Here is a 21,545-nt window from a genome sequence, read left to right on the forward strand (position 1 = left end):
CTGTCACCCACCAATGTTATCAGCAGTGCTTTTATAGTGTCTTCTAGTTCATTGATAACAATTATTTTCAAGAATTAGTCCTTGAGAGCCTCTTCAGATCCTGACTGCCCAATACCTGTTCCCCACAGCAAAGTGAGAAAAGGCCGTCCAGCCCAGCTGTTTCATAAGGGCTAAGCATAGAACAAAGAAACGCTTAGGAGTTGTGTCGTCTATAGGCTCTGAACAACATGTGGGAGTCCGCAGCTTACAAATGGGCTACAGACCTAGAGTGTAGACAGGCCCCAACCGTGTCTCAGTCTCCCACCCTGATAAATAGGAATGTAATCAGGGAAAATTAAAACTAAATTGACCCCAGTATGCCTCTCTGTTTGCCTTTTACAGGTACAGGTTCTTGGTCTTATTATCAGGGTCTATCTCCTGAGGAAGCAGCTCCTGTGTCCCACCCCCTACCCCACAAGTGTGGTGTAGGAAAGAGGAGAGACAAAAGTTATTTTTGAATTAGGTAAGTAGTGTATTAAGGGTTGATTAAGGGATAAGGGGAAAACCACAAGTAAACACGTAAAACTCAGCAAACAGTGGACTGCAACAAAGGAGCTTGAAGCTCAGACCCAATTTACCCCTCCCTTGGCAACAAGAATATAACAAATCCCAAGTATAGCCTACTGCTAATCAGATGTCATCTATGGGCAGGTCAGATGGTAGGGAGCGGTGGATCCAGGACCTTCTACCCTCGGCCAAACACTGGCCTTTGGGGAGGAACACTGGGTCTCGGCTGCTGGACAGTGACAAGCTGCTGGACCTGAAGTTGCTGAACCAAATAACCCTGGATGGCAGGTACGTTGATAGTGTCACAGGATCCTTCACAGTTCTTGATCCGGAGACCCAAGCAAAAGCCCAGCCGCACACGGCTGCCCCCCGGACGGATAGCCCTGTGATGACGTAGCACAGTTCCTTTTAAGGAGTGAGTGGCAGGAAAGTTCCGAGGAGATGGCAGTTACAAGTCAGTTCCAACTGGTTTGAACCAGCCCTCATGCCACAGCTTTGGTGCCTTAATTTTCCCTGCTTTGGGGACAAAATGGAGATTTGACTCCATATTGAAAAGTACCAAAGTCCATATGGATGAGGGGAAACAATATAAAAACCTATCCTAAACTTTTAAAATCACTTATTATATCAAATGATCAACAGGAATAATAAACAAAACCTTGATTAGCTCTGTTTTATAGTTGGGGAAACTGAGGCACACAGAGGGAAAGTGATTCCCTCATGGTCAAAAAGCTAGGAATAGAAAATGGCAGGTCTGCTAATAGTGAGTACTGGGTCCTAGACCTGGTTATCTTGGCCTCTCTGCTCCAACTTCAGTCACAGCCTGAGTAGAGGTTTTCTTCTTCTCCATGTTCCTTCAACTTCACGTCACTGCAGAAGAAAGATTTTCTGTCAGCCAGCTGGCTCTAATGCATGTGGAGGTCGTTCCAAAAGACGTGCTCTGGCTCAGCCACATGTCATGGGTTTGCTGGAGGAACCACTCGGTGACATTGTAGGGCCTGTGTTATACAGGAGGGCCGACCAGATGGACATAATGGTCCTTTCGTACCCTTAATATTTTTCTGCTGCTAGGAAGATAAGTCTGGATATATTTTCCCTCATTCACTTTCGGTTGGAATAATTTAAATCCAGTCCAAAGGATTTCCTCTTCCATTGTGTCTTCTGCACCTTTCATAGCAAACAGTTACTGTTATCCCACAGGCTTCCAGTTTCAGCCTGTCCCAGGGTGAGAAGGCCATTAAAGGGGCTGGAGAACAACTGCACCTAGCTCAGGTTATGCAGCTCCCCAGGTGAAGGAAATAAGTGCAGGGGTCACGTGACAAGGAGCAGCATGTGACTAGGAACCAGGCCTGCTGGGAGATATTAGGGCAGCCTATGCTCAGCCAGGAGAGAGACCCCAAGGGGAGCAGGCCTGGGAGGGGCTTGGATAATCCTTTAAAGGTCAGGGACAAGCCAGGAAGGGGCCAGGCTGAGCACATAGGACAAGACCCTAGGAGAGAAAGACAGGGAAGGTTAGGTGCACAGCAGAGTATGGAAGAGCCAAGTTGGGAGGGATGGGCGCTGGGCTTCTGGGCAGAGTCAGGAACCAAAGCACAGGATGAAGAAAGAAAGGACCTCTCATGGAGGGACAAAGTAATCTCCCCTGGAGGGAAAAGGATCTCCCTGCCATTTCTTAACCTCATGGTCTGTTCCCATGCTCTGCCAACCCCACTCCTATCTCAGCAGCTCCAGCTGCCTGAGGGAGCAAGGACCAGAGGCCATCCTGCACCTGGGATAGAGATGGAAGCTGATGATCTATCTGCACATGGTGAATATGGTGCAGGCCAGTGCTCAGGGCATATGATTGCAGCTCCAGAGCCAAGGGCAGCTTCCCTTTGCTGGCAGGGACTCTGTATGAGACCTTGCAGATTTGGGAGTGAGAGAAGCACTAATGTGGGCATGGAAGTTTGGGGAATAGGGCAGAAGCCGGGTTGGGCAAGGAGGGTAGGGACTTGGGAAGCAAAAACAGAGGATCAAACACTTTCTGCATATGGATCATGATTCTCCCCACTTCAGAGAGGGGGAAAGTAAGGGACCACATGGGAGCAGGACCTGGCAGATTTTGCTGAGCATCTGAATAATCGCTATGGCAAAAATATACAGGCTATTAAGTGTCAGAAGAACATTAATCAGGGAATTGGAGAGTTATGGGCTGGTCAGAAAAGGTGTAGTATATGGCATAAACCAGTATGCACTCTGCCACCTCACTGGTCTTGGAGACAGGTATGTCTCTTCGACAGGGGTTAGAGGATCTTTCTCTCAGACACACAACTGTCAATAGTTTGGAACAGAAATTCCATCTGCTATTTTGCTCAATGCCCCTGCCGCAAACTCCACCCTCCACCCATTGGGAGCCAGGTCCAGGAACACCATTCCACTGTCAGGTCTACGTGGACCTGCAGACACTGCAGCTGGCCCATGCACTGGTGCTGGCGCTGTGATGTGAGCTGGACGAACCACCCTGCTGGCCCACATATCCAGCATTCTCTCCCTGAGCAATTGGTCCTGCTTCTCTTCTCTTCATCCAGGAACCCCTGGAGCAGTGTCTCTTCATGGACCGTATCCCTCTCCTCCTTGGCTCTTTTGAAAGCAAGGTGCTTTTTGCTCCTCCTTGCCCCTATCTCCAAAAGCTCATGCATGGTCCTCCTCCTTCTGGCCCACTGCTGGCCACTTGTTGCACCCACAGTTTCAGGCAGTAGGCTTGGCCCAGCAGGTACTGGAGTGTCTTCCAAGGAATGCAACAGAGGCAATACTCATTCTATTACCATGGGGTGGGGGGGGGGGAGAAAGAATCCCCCAATTTGCTTTCTGTCTGTCCACAAGGCCATGATTTGCAACATTCTGGAATGCTTCTGCCCTTGGAAGATTCCCACATGCACAAGCCCACCCAATGCAGGTGTGTGAGTAACCCTGATTTTACATAAGAACATAAGACCGGCCATACTGGGTCAGACCAAAGGTCCATCTAGCCCAGTATCCTGTCTTCTGACTTTGACCAATGCCAGGTGCCCCAGAGGGAATGAACAGAACAGGTTCATTCAGGTAATAATCAAGTGATCTTAATCAAGTGATCTTAATAATCAAGTCACCCATTCCCACCTTCTGGCAAACAGAGGCTAGGGACACCATCCCGGCTAATAGCCATTGATGGACCTATCCTCAATGAATTTATCTAGTTATTTTATGAACCCTGTTATAGTCTTGGCTTTCACAACATCCTCTGGCAAAGAGTTCCACAGGTTGACTGTGTATCAACTTGTTGATTTTACTTTAAATCAATACGAAAAACGTAAGAAGCTGGATATGGCTGATGCAGGGTAGGCTGAAGTTGTGTTTTGGGGACATTTACCAATACTGACTCTGACTTTCTTTGTGGCAGGGGAACCCCTTAATATTTTAGAAATATTGGAAAACCTAGTAATTTTCCAGGCAAAATATGCAGAGGATCTATTCATGGAAATTATGTGTGAACAGCACATCAATGAGTGCAATGGTTTATTAAGCAACTGGGGACAAGGGGAGGGTGGTCTACAAAAGTTCTCTCTACCCAGAAATCTGAAAAAGTCATCTAGAATTCATGCTCCATGAAAAATTTCTGAACATTACCTTCCACGAGAGGAAGGAAATAAGGATCAAAATTAACTAACTTTTGGATTAGAAGGCAGCCTTCTGCATGCAGCAGAGTGGGTTCTCCCAAACCCTCCTCCCGAGCTCAGCAAAAGAAAAGCTAGGACAAAATAGGGCAAAAGAATGCCCGATGCATGAAGCATCATCTAAAGCCACCTTCCAAGGAGTTAAGGAAAAACCAGGATAAAAAAATTCACATTGTTACTGCTAGGTGCGGTAACAGCTTGCTACTCAAAATATGCATCTGCTGCTTTAGATCAATGTACCCAATATAACAAAAAGCTCCACTTGCAAAAATAGGCCCTCAGGCCTGCTGGGCTTCTTAGCCATTAACAGTATGGAAAGCTGTAATTTCAAGGTTTTTTCCCCTCTGTTTGGACTTGTGATGGGAAATACAAACCTCACACTGGGCAAGAAGGGCTTAAGGAGCTGAGCCCCGCCACAACACACCTGCTGGGGATGCACAGATTGGGGGAGGATTTAAAAGGGAGCTGTCATAAAAATACAGCTAAGGGTAGCATAAAATCCTTCCTGAGCAGCTGTACTGAATCCTTACCTGTTAGGGGTTAAGAAGCTCAAATAACTTGGTTGGCTCCTGACCAAAAGGACCAATAAGGAAAGAAAATACTTTCAAATTGGGGGAGGGAGAGGAGGTTTTGTTTGTGCTCTCTTTTTTTGTTCCCTCTCTAGATGGAGAGAGAGACCAGGCAGGAAAAACATCTCCTGAAAACATACCTGAAATGAGCATCTAAAATTACAAAAATTGTAAGTAAGGGCAAGGAAATGTGCTAGATTATCTTTTCTTTTAACTTGTGAATTTTCCCTATGCTAAGAGGGAGTTTTATTCCTGTTTTTTGTAACTTTGAAGCTGAGCCTAGAGGGGAATCCTCTGTATTTTAAATCTTTTTATTACCCTGTAAAATTACCTTCCATCCTGATTTTTGCAGGTGTGATTCTTTTACTTTTTCTTTAAATAAAGTTCTTCCTTTAAGAACCTGATTGATTTTCAGTGTCCTAGAGACAAAGGGTCTGGTCAGTACTCACATTATTCTCAAGCCTCCCCAGGAAAGGGGGTGAAGGGGCTTGGGGGAATATTTTAGGGAACTAGGGACTCCAAGTGATCCTTTTCCTAATTTTTGTCTAAATCACTTGGTGGTGGCAGCAATACCATCCAAGGACATGGAAAGGATTTGTGCCTTGGGGAAGTTTTTAACCTAAGCTGGTAGAAATAAGCTTAGGGGGTCTTTCATGCAGGTCCCCATATCTCTATCCCAGAGCTCACAGTTGAGAGGGAACCCTGATGGGAGCAGAACAGCTCACTTGTGGGCAGACCAGGCAAGAGGAAGGACTTCTACCTTGCAGGTCCTGAATGAAGGCAGGCGCTCTCCCTCAGCAACTGCCTGTAGGTCCCTCCCTGAGGGAAGAAGGGACCTGCTTCTGTTATACCCAGTCCAGTGATCTGTTCATCTTTCTCCACCACAATGAGGCCCAAAATACAGTCACCTCTAGTCGGGTCCAAAACTTTGTGTTAGAAAAGTATCTATAATTTTTTAAAATCTCCAAGGATCATTTACTACTGGCTATGTGAGACTTCCCCAGTCTGTCTCCCAATAGGAAGTGCCCCATGTGAACCCAGTTACCTTTCCACAAGTCAGACTGGTGCTAAAGGAGAAACTGAACCTGCTCCCTGGTTTGGATTCAGTGAACTCTACCAGCCCCCACTGGTTCCCCTGCTGGGCTGGGTTAGTTAGCAGATTGACCCCTGTCCATTCAAGGTCTTGGGGTTCTCAATAACCAAGAACTGTAAACAGGTAATGATATGTCTAATGTCAAGTGCCACGAGCCCACCACTTTTATTCTCTCTCCCCTTCCTATACGGGTTGTAACCTTGAGAGCCTCTTCAGATCCTGAGTGCCCAGTACCTGCTCCCCACAGCACAGTGATAAAAGACTGTCCAGCCCAGCTGTTCCATAGGGGCTGAGCACAGAACACATGCTTTGAGTGGTATTATGCATAGGATCTGAACAACATGTGGGAGTCAGCGGCTACAAATGGTTACAAATGGGCTACAGACCTAGAGTGTTGATAAACCCCAACTGTGTCTCAGTGTCCCACCCTGTAAAATGCGGATAATAAATGAATCCTTGATTAGCTCTATTCTATAGTCAGGGAAACTGAGGCATACAGAGGCAAAGAGATTCGCTCATTATCAAAAATTACTGTAACATGCTAGCTCTCTAACTTTAGAGTCCGACTCTGAAGATCATGGGTTATGAAATAAGAAAAGAACACGTTATACATCTACCATTTGTCTGTGTAATAAAACTGACCAGTCATGCTAAATCATGTACAGGGCTTTGTATCAAGATGCAAGGCAAACTTCCAGGATGGGTCACTGTGATTTTGCAAACCATGAGAGAGTTTCCTGAAAAGATGTTTCCATATAGTCTTTTTTCATAAGTGTTTTGCACAGTCAGCATTGACCAATGCATACAATGATAATGCCAAAAGGCTCAAATACAGACCTTTGTATTTTGAGGGTCCAATTCACCACTGAGTTACTCTAGTGTTAGGCTGATGTAACTCCATTCAATATATTCTCCAGCATTTTAGCTCATAAAAAAGAAGAGGAAAACGATAAAGAGATTTATATTTGGAATTGGTTTAGTGAGTATGGGAGGAGGAGAAGGGCACAATGAATCACCCTTAAATACAACAGCACAACTCTACAAGCAATGCAATTCATGAAAGCCAAATTAAATCTGTCTCAGTTAGTTATCAGCCCTATGTGAATCATCAGCACATCATGGCAGAGTTAAGCGTGTCAGCTGGTTCTTCAGGATGAGTGTGCCTGGGCCGTGGAGGGGAGAAAAGAGGAGAGTGGGCTGGAGAAAGGTAACTGATGAGTAGAGTGTAGGTGGGATATTGAATGAGTGAACATTGTATTTCCTTGTGTTGGTGGGATATGAAGTCTAGCAAACTTAATCCTAAATTAACAATGCCTTTTGTGTAGGAGTCTAAAGTGGAGATTAAGGAGTAAGCTCTGCAGTTGGAACCCAGGCTGTGGGCCCTTGGTTGCAGAAAGTCTGTCTCAGAATGGCTGTACAATGATGCAAGATGCCTGCAATCCTAGCTCAGGGCTGGCCAACACAGCTGATGAAGGGGTGCTCAACCCCGTCTCCGCCCCAAGCCCTACCCGCGCTCCACCCCTTTCCCCAAAGCCCCACCCCAGTATCACTTCTTCCCGCCCCTGCTCTGCCTCCACCCCACCTCTTTCCACCCCTGCTTCAACCCCACCCCGCTGCTTCTTGCTCGGTTCCTCCTTCTCCCTGAGTGTGCCTTGCCCTCGCTCCATCCCTCCCCCCCCATCCTCAGTGGGCGGGAGGCGCTGGGAGGGAGGGGGAGGAGCTGATCGGCAGGGCCTGCTGGTGGGTGCCGAGCACCCACTTTTTTTTTCCCATGTGTGCTCCAGCCCCAGAGCACCCACGGAGTTGACACCTATGCCTGCAAGGGTGAATTATACCTTGATATTTTCTTTACAAAACTCTTAACTATGGAGGGTGTCCTCTATGAGCAGTCACATCAAAATGTGACTAAATACAAACAACTCATCTACTTTGTTTACTAAGTATTAAGTAAAATGCTCACATGAAATTAAGTCCAGCCACACAACCTATTTGAACTGGAATATATCTGTTCAAAACTATCCACAAACAAGAAAATAACTGTTTGAGTATTTGTTTTTCAGTGAGACAGACAATATCTGGAGAATGTGATGCACCAGCCGTATGAAAAATGAGAGATTTTATTTATCCAGGTGAGATAAAGACAGGAAATTGCCATATTATGTCATTTTCCTCTGAGCAGCCTCCAATGGACTTGCTATTTCCATGAGGACTTATTGTTCCTAGAGGTGACAAGTGATTTAGCTTGTTTGACAGGGTTCCATGGTGAGAACAGAAATTGAACATTTGCCAAATTACCCAGTATCTCTTTTAGTATTATGATGATAGGGTCACATTCCATTGCTAATTTCTTTTCTTTAAACACAGCACTTTATATATGTGGTATTTCAGATGTCGTCTGACTCATCATAATGTTTTGCAAGTGACTAATTACATCACTTGGCTCCTTCATGTCTTCTTTCATCCAGAGATTTCAAAGCACTTTACAAAGGGAGGGAACTATCATTATCTCTGTTGTAGAGCTAGGCAAAGAGGCATGGAACGATGAAGCAACTTGCCTAAGGTGACGGAACAAATTAGAATCAGAGTCAGGAACAGAACTCAGGTCTCCTGGTTTCCAGTTACCTGCTAACCATTAAACTGTACTGCCTCCCTCTCAACATGGCATGGTATGGACAAGCATGCAGTAGCAACAGAGGTAGGAGGCTGTTACTGGCTGTTGCTTGCAGTTAGAAAATCAGTCTAGCAGGGCATTATATCTAATAAATGAATACAGTCTTCATGGGGGCCAGTTCTGGATCCTGCGCTGGCCCCTCTATGACACTCTGGCAAAGGAAAGGGGCCATAACTGGACTGGAGGAGAATTCCCGCAGCGCAGGAGCACCCTATGGCTGATGTATACTCAGGGCATACCATAGTGGGAAGGGGCATGGAAATGGTTAGGAGGCGGGGGGTAGATGAAGCATTCAGTGCTGTACAACTAGGCTGCACAGCAGAGGCCAAGGCTACTATAAGGAAAAGCAGCCCTTGAGGCTGTTCTAAGTTATGCCAGGGTCCATTTTGATGCAAAGGTGGTGTAAAAACACCTTGGACTGCAAGCTTTTGTGCTGCCTATCCCAGGAGATGCAGAATGGAATTGGGCCCACGATGCTCAAATCACTCAAGAACAGTTTGTGCCATTAAGGCACAGAACTGCGCTGGGGTGGTCTACCGCTGTTCTGCCCCAAGAGACATTGTATCTTTGGCACAATGCCCACTCTATTCTCCCTGGCTCACAGAGGGAGGCTCTTGCTCTCCCACCACTTAGGAGGATGCAGAGTCTGTCCCATCCTTGGCCAGCCACCTTTGTTGTCTGGTGCAGAGGTGAGAGAGAGGTGTATCCCAGGAGCCCCTAGCAAGGAGCTCGCCTTGCACTCTGTAGTGGTACAGACTACTGGGACTGGCTTCAGCAGAGATGGGGTTATAAGTGGTAGGGAAGTTTCCATACCACTGTCTTCACCGTAATTACTTGCTCAGGAGCAAACAACAATCCAGAGCTCTATTTCTAAATGACAAAAGTATCATCTAACGTAACTAAGAAAAACCAAGAGGCCTTTTTCAGTTGTTCAGTATTCACTTTTTATTTGCATAGTGCCCATGTGTGCCTGGCACTTCACAGACATATGATGTTATTATCTCAGTGTGATCATTTTACTAATGAGTGTAAGCATTTACTGCTGCATAACCTCTACTAATTGACCAGTCATATTGTTTCATTTGAGGCTTTAATGGGAGTAAGGTGCTTCCATGAATGTAATAATAAACCAGCCCAGGGTTAAAAGAGAAAAAACATTAATTATTCCACAGCAGCAAAATATCCTAAGTCCCCAGAACACTATTTATTAGGAGAAAAGAGACAGACGTTTATAGAAGAGCGGACAAATACCAAACATTAAGAATGACAAAGTGATTAAATGATTGAATAGCTTTTTAATTTGTCTGTATTTTTCATTTGTACCCAAGCACAACCAAAATACATACACCCAAACTGCACATACAAGGCTGTTTTCCAGTGACATATACAAAGCAACATTAATGAAAGCAAGCACCCAAATACTTACATAACAGAAAGAGCAGACCTATTGTAATATGCAGATGGATAGAGTTTATTCAGTATGTGATTTTTATTTTAAATTCTCTCCTGTGTTTTTCACAAATCCAGAAATTAATTTTAAACTAATTTCCCTTTAAAGTACCAAAGCTGCTAGACTCTGTGGGTTGTGGAACTTCAGATGAAGTGTTAGGTGACTACTCCCTTTAACAACACACTGCACAGAGCATTTTTTTGTTAAGGGTGGATATTTGTTGCAATGAATCAATTAAAACCTCTTCTGCAACATTAGATGTGTGTTCCTGGACCTGTTTCACAGGTTTTTGAGGAGGGAAAATAACAACAACTTAGGAATTGTAATGTGACAACGCACAGGAGCCAAGCGTATCAGAGAAGAGCAGAAGTTTGCATAAGTGAGCTTGGCTTTTCAAAGTGCTATTCAAGGGATCTTTGCAATATCCAATAGGCACATCATGGTGGAGCAGGAGATGTTATCAAGATGTGTTTGTCCTCAAGAAAAGTGTAAGTGACCACATCTGATTTTTGTGTAAGAAACAAAAACATGATGTGGATAGATGAAATGAAAAAAAACAATTTAACAATTAGACATGGGGGAGGAAAAGGGGAAATCTTAAAAATGAGTAAAGAAGAAAACAATTAACTTTATATTTCTAGGCTTGCAATATGACCAGGGTTTTTACTTACAAAAGAGAAGGACTCTTGTGTGAAGTATCTTGAAAGGTTGTTTTTTTTTTATTGTTGGACTTACTGCTTGTATTAGCAAAGAACAGTAATGTAGTGACTGCTTCAGTGGAGGGGACTTGAACAATGAGTTTAAATAACTTGAGTGACAGACTGAAGTGCTGTGGGAGCATTTTGTAGCAACAGTGTGTTTTTAATCATGCAATGTCTTTCTTTGCATTGTTAAAAAAAAACAAAACTTTTTTTTTTCTGAGTCACCAGCAAGCTCTCTTTCACCTTGTCCAAATGTCAGCTGAGAATTACAGTGCAATGACAGGAGTCTCAAATTGATCCAGGAAAAAAGTGCCATTACAGAGCTTCTCGGCCAATCCGTAATAGTTCCTTTATTATGGGAAAAATTAAACAATTTGTGAATGAAAAAAATCGTTTGTTTGTTTTTGTTTTTAATGTTAGGGAATCAACCCTCTTTCAGGCAACAGCAAGGGGAATTTTAGGCACCGTCAACTAAGCATGTAGCAGGAAGCTGAAAGCATTAGTTGGCTGCAAACTAGTGAATGTGGGTTGAATAACTTGGAACTGGAGCTGTTTAAACCAAACAGTCAGGGTGGAATTTGGAACTGGTGTGCCGATGAAACACTTGAACATGCTGCCACAGTAGAGCTTTGATGCAAAGAGTGGAAAAGTTTTCAAATTGCTTGGTTTGTTTGGTTTGGCAGCTTAAGTAGGATGTCTTAAGTTAAAATTTTCTTCTAGGAGACGGATCAGCTTGGTTCTGAAAATAGAAATGTAGCTTGTTTCATGTTCTCTGGGGTTTTCCAAATTCCTGAAAGATTTTTTTCTTTACATTGATTAATAAGAAGAGAATCAGATAAGGATGTCATTAAAGAGGCGGATCCTCCCTGATTGTTTTGTACTTTTGTCTTGTTCGTGACAGTCGGCAGAGTCTTTCTGCACCCACTACTGAAGGTTTTATAGGTCCCAAAGGGAAAGACTCAGGGCCAGATCCTCAGCCCTTTTGCATCACTCAGCTCAAAGTGATTGTAAATCTGGCTTAACTGGCCTCCTAAAGATAATCCCTGCATAGGGAAAGTTTAGGAGAACTCAATAGCTATTCTCCTGCTCTCAGGCCTCTGTGTAGGGGATGTGGCTGATCACAAGGAGGTGTGGTCAGAGTACAGCTGTCCCCAACTGACAAAGTGCCCCGTAGGTGCCGTAGACAGTAGGAAGCAACTTAGAGCAGACCGGGGATGTTATGGGGACTGAACCAATCCCTGGAGCTCCCTGGCAAGCCTCTAGAGCAGGGAGCTCAAAAGGCAGCATTAAGTCTTCTTTGCCCCCATATTAGTCTTATACCAGGCTCAGCTTGGCTGGCAAAGGATCCAGTCCCTAGTAGGAACTGATGTAAAGTGAATGCAATGGATGTTTTCAGGACTCCCCAAATGATATTTAGAGTTGCGGTATTTGTGGCTATGAAACTATGGTTCTTGATCTTTTTTTCTGTATATTGCACCTTTTACATTTCTATGAAATCAGTGTTTCTGGGGGCGATGACTGTTTTGTTTCTGCTGCAGCCTGTACAGTACAAATTAAATGTGTATGTCGTGCTCTTTCCTTGAAGAGTTTACTTTTGTCCTTCGTTGTTGTTCTCCTTAATCTAAACTAAGGGTCACATTGGGCTGAAATTATATGACTGCTTTTTACTGAAAAGAGAACGTGAATGAAATTATTAAATTATTCAACTTTCTGTATTATATATAACTTGCGAAGGAGTGTGAATGATTATCCAGCCTCAATCCTGGCACTCAGTTGAATTAATATTTTATATAAGAACAAGCCTGCTGCAACATGCTGTGCACTGTAGAATCTGCAGCAGATACACGGAGAAATCTTTATAGCAAGGACTGCACCAAAAGGGAGTGAACTGATGGAGGAGTGAACCCTTTTCTTCCAAATGATGAAATACATGGAGCCTCCAGTGCTCACAGTGGTTTAAATCAGGAGTAACTCCGCTGAAGTCAATGGAGTTACTTGGTTTTTTAAAAAGGGAGTTGGCATGTTTGACAAATCAATTAAAAAACAAAATTAAGACTGAATATTCCAAATCAAGCTGGACAGTGCTCAGTCCTGCAAGGTGCAGCGCAATCTAACCTGATCTAGAAAAGCAGTTATGCACTAAATTAAGTGCTTTCTGGATTGAGCCACAGCGATCAGCACTTTGTAGGATAACTGATTAAGGCTATGGCTACACTAGAGAGTTTACAGTGGCACAGCTGTATCGGTGTAGCTGCTCCAAGCCAACAGGAGAGAGCTCTCGCATTGGCTTAATTCCTCCAGCCCCCGTGAGCAGTGGTAGCTATGTCAGTGGGAGAAGCTCTTCCACCAACATAGGACTGTCCATACTGGCACTTAAATCGACATAAGTTATGTCGCTCAGTGGGGTGGCTAATTCACACACCTGAGCAACATCATTTTTGTAGCGTAGCCATAGCCTAAGTGTGTTAAAGAAGATATTTTTGTTGTGGTTGATCAGTTTATTAAGTTTTTAGGAGTATGCAGCTCTTCGGGACGATGGCCTTATTTTTGTGTATAGTGCTAAGTGGGGTAATGCTCCTTAAACTGAGTTCCTCTCATCAAAACTGTAAAGGAAAACATTAACGGCTGTGGAGAACAAACAGGGCTAGTGATAATTGATGGAAAACTCAAAGCCAGGTATCCTGAAATGTAGGGTATCAGAGGGGTAGCCACGTTAGTCTGGATCTGTAAAAGCAGTAAAGAGTCCTGTGGCACCTCTACAGACTAACAGACGTATTGGAGCATAAGCTTTCTTGAGTGGATACCCACTTCATCAGATGCATGTAGTGGAAATTTCCAGAGGCAGGTATAAATAAGCAAGCAAGAATCAGCCTAGGGATAAGGAGGTTAGTTCAATCAGGGAGGATGAGGCCCTCTTCTAGCAGTTGAGGTGTGAACACCACGGGAGGAGAAACTGCTTTTGTAGTTGGCTAGCCATTCCCAGTCTTTGTTTAATCCTGAGCTGATGGTGTCAAATTTTGAAAATGAACTGAAGCTCAGCAGTTTCTCTTTGAAGTCTGGTCCTGAAGTTTTTTTGCTGCAGGATGGCTACCTTTAAATCTGCTATTGTGTGTCCAGGGAGATTGAAGTCTTTTCCTACAGGTTTTTGTATATTGCTGTTCCTAATCTCTGATTTGTGTCCATTTATCCTTTTACGTAGGGACTGTCCAGTTTGGCTGATGTACATAGCAGGGGGGGCATTGGTGGCACATGATGGCATATATTATATGAAATGTAGGGTCTTTCTGGTATTGATCAAGTACTTCCATGTGTATTCTATGTACCATTCTTTATCTCAGAACAACATATTAGCTAAACCTCTTTGCTGAAGGTAATCACTTCATTTGTCCACCTTCCTCGGTGTACCCTAATGCAGCCAGACACAGGGGGCTCCATCACTGGAAACGTAGCACATGATTAATCAGGAGATATGGTTTTCGTAGGTATGTGGATGTTTCTCCACATAGAGAAAACTGTTAGACAATGTTACAGGGCAAGGACATGGGAGAGAAATCATACCTAAAAGGTGACAACTTTGCCTGTCTCTTTAAATCTTAGTCAGGCAGTTTTGTGATCTGTCATTCTGTTTCTTTCATGCGTTATCTTGGGAGGCTGGGGACATGTTTGTGCCTGGAATTTCTAGTGATAAATGCTGCATGCACTATATTTGTCTTGCCCTTGTCACTGACCTGTGTGTTAAGTATGACAGGAGCAGAGGGGTAAAATGTCCTGGAACAGTGGCAGTGAACTTAAGCTTTCAGCATCTCTTCTTGCCTTTGTTGCCTCAAAACTAGTTAAATGCCAAAGTAAATCCCTGCGCATTGCAAACATCGCATTCAGGCACAATTACAGTACAAGGCTCATCCAGACTGCTAGTTATTTATTAAAATACAGGGTTTTCATGCTACTCTTACTGTTGTCACCATTGTTACTTTGCTGAATCAAAACTTCAAAGGGGGAATTATGTGTGGGCAACCAAGAATCTGAGAATAATTGAAAACACAGCACTCTCCTCTGTCTCAACCACCCCTTTCCTCCTCACCCCTTTGAACCTGCCAGCCAGGCTTCTTTTGAGAGAAATGGAATTTAAATGGAATGAAAAAATGTATCGAAGCAATATTTACCAAGAACTCTAAGTAACTCAGAAAGCAGAGTGTGTGTGTGTGTGTGTGGCAATGTATATCAGTAGAATCATGATAGCAGAGAACATTGACCCTCCATTAATTAGGATTCGTTAAAAATGGCTATAGGAAAGAGAAAGATAATGTGATTGTGTTATGGGGTATAAAGGCTTTTAACAGCAGGAGTTTGCTGCTGTTGTGTGCAATGTGATCTTCTCAAAGTCACAACAGAGTTATGTGGTTCCTTCTAAAGGAGTGGCAATAAATCCTTTAGACTACATGACAGAATCTTGTAGACTGTATTATCCATGTGGTATCTATATGAAAAGCTATTTCATGGATGTTCTAGAGTTTTAAAAAATTATATTGGGATGTTTCTTCTATTTTTTCCTCCTGCAGAGCCAGGTGTTTTAGTTACTGATAGCTTTTAACTAGTAATCGTTGGATTTATTTTATAGCACTATTCTCTGTTCATTTGTTCTGCATGACAGCACCCCTATATTGCAGGTGCCAGAAGTATATTTTTGTATTTTCAAGAGAATAGATCACAAAAATGCAACAGACCAAATAAGCCCTCTACAAAACCAACCAACCAAAAACTTGAGTTACCAAAACACAAAAAATGACCCAAGAATTTGTTTAAAAGACGCAACATTTTCCCCATGTTCACATAACTTAAAAATGATTGATTTCATTCAGTTTTTCCAAAAAGATTCATCATTGGTCCATGCTACCAGCTGGCTGGCCCTTTAAAGGGAGTTGGTCTCAGCCTTTCCTGTGACATAGCAGTTAACCCCCAGCTGATCCTCATCTGGAAACTCAATAACAGTTAGTGATCCCAGCTGTGGAAGGGTCAGGAAGAAGTGCATGGAGAGGGAAGAGATCCAGGAGAGAGGAGCCAGTAGAGTACCCTCTCTGTGAATAGGGCCCTGGTGAAGGCAGGCTCGAGGGAACTACAGGCAAGAAGGACCTCCAAGAGAAATGCCCTGGGAGGCTATATTCAGCCTAATGAGCAAAGAGAGAACTCTGCAGTCCCCAGGAGCAAGAGTGAAAAGCAGGGAATTTCAGCATAGCCCAAGAGAGATAGAAGGATCTTCCCTTTAGATGGGTGTGTGGATTTTTTAGCTGGACTCTTGTTATGCCAAAAATGGGACAAAACTGGAAAGAGGTGACCTGGCCAGAGGGCTGGGCCACAGAAGATATAGCTAGAGACAGGGTCCCAGGAGATCAGCGGTGCAGGGCTGACATTCCTTCCCCTTCTTTGGTCATTAAGGTAGCCTGTGTCATGGTAACCAGCTTGCCCCCAAAGTCTTCCCTTTTTAAGAACCCCAAAAGGGAGCGATGGGCAGAATAGCCCATCCAGTATTTTGTCCACCATTTAGATCTAATTTCTGACACCAATTGGTTCAATGATTTCTGGTCCCACACTTCTCTTGTTTGCCAGGAATAATCTTAACACAATCCTTGTGCTATATTAGTAGACCGCCTTGTTTGGGTTAATTGATTCTTTTTTCTCCCCTTTGTAACTTTCCCAATCAGCATATGTAGTTATTTATTACTGTGATACTTTATGATCTCTTGTTCACTTTTCATGGTTGAACTCACAATTAGGGTAAACTTGTAGGCCCGATTATAACCACAGGGGCATACTCAATGGGTGGAGCGGAGCCGAAGTGGAAGCACAATGAATATTTTACCATTCAAAGATTGCAAAGAAATATTATTGGACAGACAACATAAGTAATGTTGACTCTTTCTGCATGAAGTGCCATTGACATGCCTCTGTGAAAAACATCTGAGGCTAAGGTGATCAATACCGGCTGCTCAATGCACTCAGAAGACAAGCTGACTGTACTTGCCCTAAAGAAATGGCTCAAGCATGGCCAGATAAGGACTCTGAGGCAGTGTCAAAGTCCTCCCAAGGGACTTGTGGTTGTGCATACTTTGTCCAGTTACCCCAAGGATATGGGAGATACAGGGGCCTTGCCTGCACGAGACATTTTTCTTAAAAATCTTCTGCTGCTGCTCCTGTCAATACAGAGCTATTCTGATGGTAGCAAGGGTGAGAATGCCAGTGCAGACAGGCCACCAACGTTCACCTGTGTTTTACCCACCAGGTCATTAACACCCGCTCTGCGGGGCGGAGGGGTCACACAGCATTCAAAATGCCAGTGGCCAGGCTATACTAGATTCACATCTGTCAGGAATAGGGGGAAGCATAGCAACCTTTATCTATGTAGTCGCATAAAATCCCTCCTTGGCAGCTGTACTGGATTGCCTTACCTGTAAAGGGTTAAACAGTCCACAAATAACCTAGTTGGCACCTGACCAGAAGGACCAATGAGGAAAGAAAGGAAAGGGAAGGGGGGTAAGGATTTGGTTTTTTTGTTCTGTGTTTTGTTCCCTCTCCAGACGGAGGGAGAAGCCAAGCAGGTACAATATCTCCTGAAAATATACCTGGAATAATCCATCCAAAACCACAGAAACTGTGAGCAGGGTAAGGAAATGCGTTAGGTTATCTTTTGTTTTGGCTTGTGAATTTTCCTATGCTACAGAGGTAATTTCATTCCTGTTTTTGTAACTGTTAAGCTGAGCCCAGTGGGGAATTCTCTATGTTCTAAATCTTTTTATTACCTTGTAAAGTTACCTTCCATCCTGATTTTGCAGGTGTGATTCTTTTACTTTTTTCTTTTAAAGAAAGTTCTTTTTTAAAGAACCTGATTGATTTCAGTGTCGTGAAGACAAAGGGTCTGGTCTGTGCTCACATTGCTAAGGCAACTGGTTGGTATATTATTCTCAAGCCTCTCCAGGAAAGGGGGTGAAGGTGCTTGGGGAGATATTTTGGGGGGGACAGGGATTCCAAGTGACCCTTCCCTCAATTTTTGTGTAAATCATTTGGTGGTGGCAGCAATACAGTCTAAGGAAAAGGAAAGGAATTTGTGCCTTGGGGAAGTTTTAACCTAAACTGGTAGAATATAAACTTAGGGGGTCTTCCATGCGGGTCCCCACATCTGTACCTCAGAGTTCAGGCCAGGGGGGATGGGACCCTGACAACACCAAAGGCTAATGTTAACAAAAAACGATAGTGTAGACAGAGCCTATGAGGAAATGTGGGCTCATGAATGTCTATTTCCTAGCCTTCCTAGCATACCTTTCACATAGTACAGGTGGGCATCTGTTTCCTGCTGCTCTTATTGTTCTGCAGATTTACTGAGCTCCTGCATTGGGAGTACTGGAAAGACTTGCTTCTCTGTGGTGTATTTCACCCTTTGTGGGTGGGGTCAACGTTTTCTTGATCACACCCCATTCTGATTCTGCAGAGTTGGCTGTGCAGTGAAGCAACTAGTACAGTCTGCTGTACCGTCCACATCGTAACTCTTCTGCTGACTTGCCTTTTTTTCTCACCATGCTATGACATGGCACTTCATCTGGCAAAGGATTCTGCTATAGACACCTGGGGCCAGATTATGCTGTCAGTTACTCTAGTGTGATGTCACTGGAGTTACTCCTGATTTACCTGGGGTAACTGAGAGCAGAACTTGAACCACTGTTTCCATTTGGAGGGAAGGTCCAGCTTAGATCTATGGCCTGTGGAGTTATTCATTCCTTTCTACTCCTACAGAATAGAATGAGTGGATTTTTTTCAAGCTTATTTCACTAACGCAGAAGGTAATATCACCACCATTAACAGGATCTCAAAGAGAGAAAGCAGTGTGTGGCACCTGTGAACTGATTTTTACTGAAGCCAGTTTCTCTCTGTTTCCAATTATGTAATAGTAACAACACTAGAAAAAGACTTTTCTCTGAGCAGGATTCCTTGAAGTACTTTGCTGCCATTAACTGTATCCATGGTCAATATATCCTGTTTGCACAATGCCTGGGCAGTTACATTTGGTTAAAATGTCCTCAGTAAATGCCCCTGGAATTGTTTGTGTGTTGTCTTTTGTAATTAGGCACCTATTAAAAAATACAGTAAATGCCAAGCGGGAAAAATTAGACCTTTATTTGCAGCATGGACAAACTTTTGTCAAAGACCACTTGAAGCCTGACCGATGTGGCTGTTGGCAACTGGTTGAGAGAAAATAAACCTCTTAATTTGAGTTGTGGTTTCTTCATTAAAAATCTGAAAACTTTCAAAGTTGTTGGTAGCAGCTCCGTCCACAAGGTGTGGTTCCCACTTGAGGTTTTAGCCATTCGGAGCGTGGGATTCTGCTAAACGATAGCTAAACCAAAGTTACACTGACAAAAACATTTAGGAAGCCCTGTTTTAGGAGTGAGTGCACATCATGGCTGTGACTCAGAGCACGCCCACACACTGGATAGTCTGATTAGAATCTAAATTACTATGCCAGTTCCAGTTCTTGTTCAGAAGGTCAAAGTAGCCTGGGAAATGCTATTGCTCCTTCTCTTCTCTGTACAACTTTTTTTCCCCAACTTGCAAAGTCATTTTGCATGGCACGGCATCAGTGGAGTCCATTGATTTATTGTCATAAACAATTGTATTCCAAGCTGAGAATCATGTAAATCTTTCTGAAAAACCAGCCTTCCTCCCATAATAGCCATCCAGGATGTGTTTGTGTTGCACAGAAATCATTAGGCTCTACAAAATCTGTACTAGAATCAGAGATACTGAATATGATCAGAATAAGGGTCAAAGATTTCCCTAATACTATACTTATTTTGCTCAGAGCCAGAGGGTTCATATTTCATGCCTTTTGTAGTAGGGCACACCCTCAATACCAGAGCCCAATAGTTCAAAGGTCAGAGAGCCTGGCAAAAGATGATCCACTCTGTCATTGGCCTTCACACAACTCAGCAGGGCTCTCTCCAAGTCAGATCTGAACAATCTCACTGAGGTCATTCAGGATATGTCTACACAGAAAAGAAAAACCTGCTGCTGGCCCCCACCAGCTGCCTCTGGCTCGGAGGGCTTGGACTGCGGGGCTGTTTCATTGCTGTGTCGACTTCTAGGCTCGGTCTGGAGCCTGAGCTCTGGGGAACCTCCCAGCCCTCAGAGTCCGAGTACCTTACAAGAGGTAATAAGCACTTCCTTGAACAGGTCATCTGTTGAGAGAATATTGAGCGTACATGATAGTGGACAGCAGGGGAGAGTGAAACTGTGGAATAGTGTTAGAAGGGATAGCTCAGTGGTTTGAGCATTGGCCTGCTAAACCCAGGGTTGTGAGTTCAATCCTTGTAGGGGGCCATTTCGGGATCTGGGGCAAAAATTGGGGCTTGGTCCTGCTTTGAGCAGGGGGTTGGACTAGCTGACTTCTTGAGATCCCTTCCCACCCTGATAGTCTATGACTCTAAGCCTTTACCAGACCAATGTTTCGATGTTCTGTAGGCTGGGGTGCTTCCTCATAAGAAAACAGTCACATCAGATTCTCATTCCTGTGCTGATGTGTGTTAAAAAAAAATTATGAGTTTTATAAATCGTAAGGGATTAATAAAATGCTAGGGATTTATATGCTTTCCTGCAAATCCAGAGCCTATCTTCTAGAGACTTCTACAGCTATTCAAAAAGCATCAGACAGGGAATTGCCGTGAGTAAAATGGGCCATGATTAAGGCAGACATAACAATCTTTACCAGGGCAGTGAGAAGAGGTGCTGACAAAGCTTAGCACTTCCAGAGACAAGAAGAGGAAAATTCCCTTCACAGGCAACGAAGGCAGAGAAGAAAGGAGATCAGGACCAAAGATAACATCAGGATTTCTGGCTGTGGGGGCAAATTAAAGTAATATTTGAGGAGAGTGATGGCTATGTGAAACAAATGGAACACTGAATAGTGTAATCTAGCAAGAGAATTTTTCCTCTTTGAATCATTCAATGGTATGAAGTTACGGTGTATCTAGGAACGAGGCAGATAATAGAGGGGAGAGAGAGGCAGCTGAGAATGAGTCTAAGAATGATATATGAAAAAGGGGATGTGAAATCCAGGGTCTGTACATTTATAAAATATAAAAGGAAATACTACTTCATACTGTATTGTAATTACTACTGCAGGGAGTCAGAAGAAGAAATACTGTAGCTGAATAATTGTGTGGCCCGTTAGTAACTTTTGCATCTGTGAAAGCAAAAGAAAGATTAGTTACATCTCATGTTTTAGATTATAGCTAATCACCTGGATGAACAAAACCTTCCTCTGAAACTTCCAGTATATACCACTGATGGGGGATATACACCTGCACTCCACAGACCAATGCTGTCAATTTCCCCATTATGGAAACCATTTCCAAAGTTAAAACTAGCAATGGACGTTCTGAGGGAGACGATAGGCGACAGAGAGGCTTAAGAACGGAACTTTGAGGCACTCTATGGTAGAAGGGATGAAGGGAAGATGTAAAATATCCACTGGAAATTGCATCAATGGGAGCAGAATCTGAACCATATCTCTTATTTCATACAAATATTGATACAACAGTTGTGTATAGCTATGCCTATAATCTTTGTTATATAAAGTCTGCTTCTCTTCCCCATTTGCTATGCTATTTCAATAGGCCATATCTTGTTGCCCATTCCAGATTGGCTGCCCATATATTTAGTAGTCATGGTGTTCTTACTTAAACATTTTTGTTCTCCTTATTGTGCTTCTGTAAGACAAAATGCCAAAGAGTCTTTATGACTCTGATCTTTGGAACTTTTCCATTTAGCAAATGTAG

This window comes from Caretta caretta, chromosome 2 (assembly GCF_965140235.1).
Source record: "Caretta caretta isolate rCarCar2 chromosome 2, rCarCar1.hap1, whole genome shotgun sequence".
Lineage (NCBI taxonomy): Eukaryota > Metazoa > Chordata > Testudines > Cheloniidae > Caretta > Caretta caretta.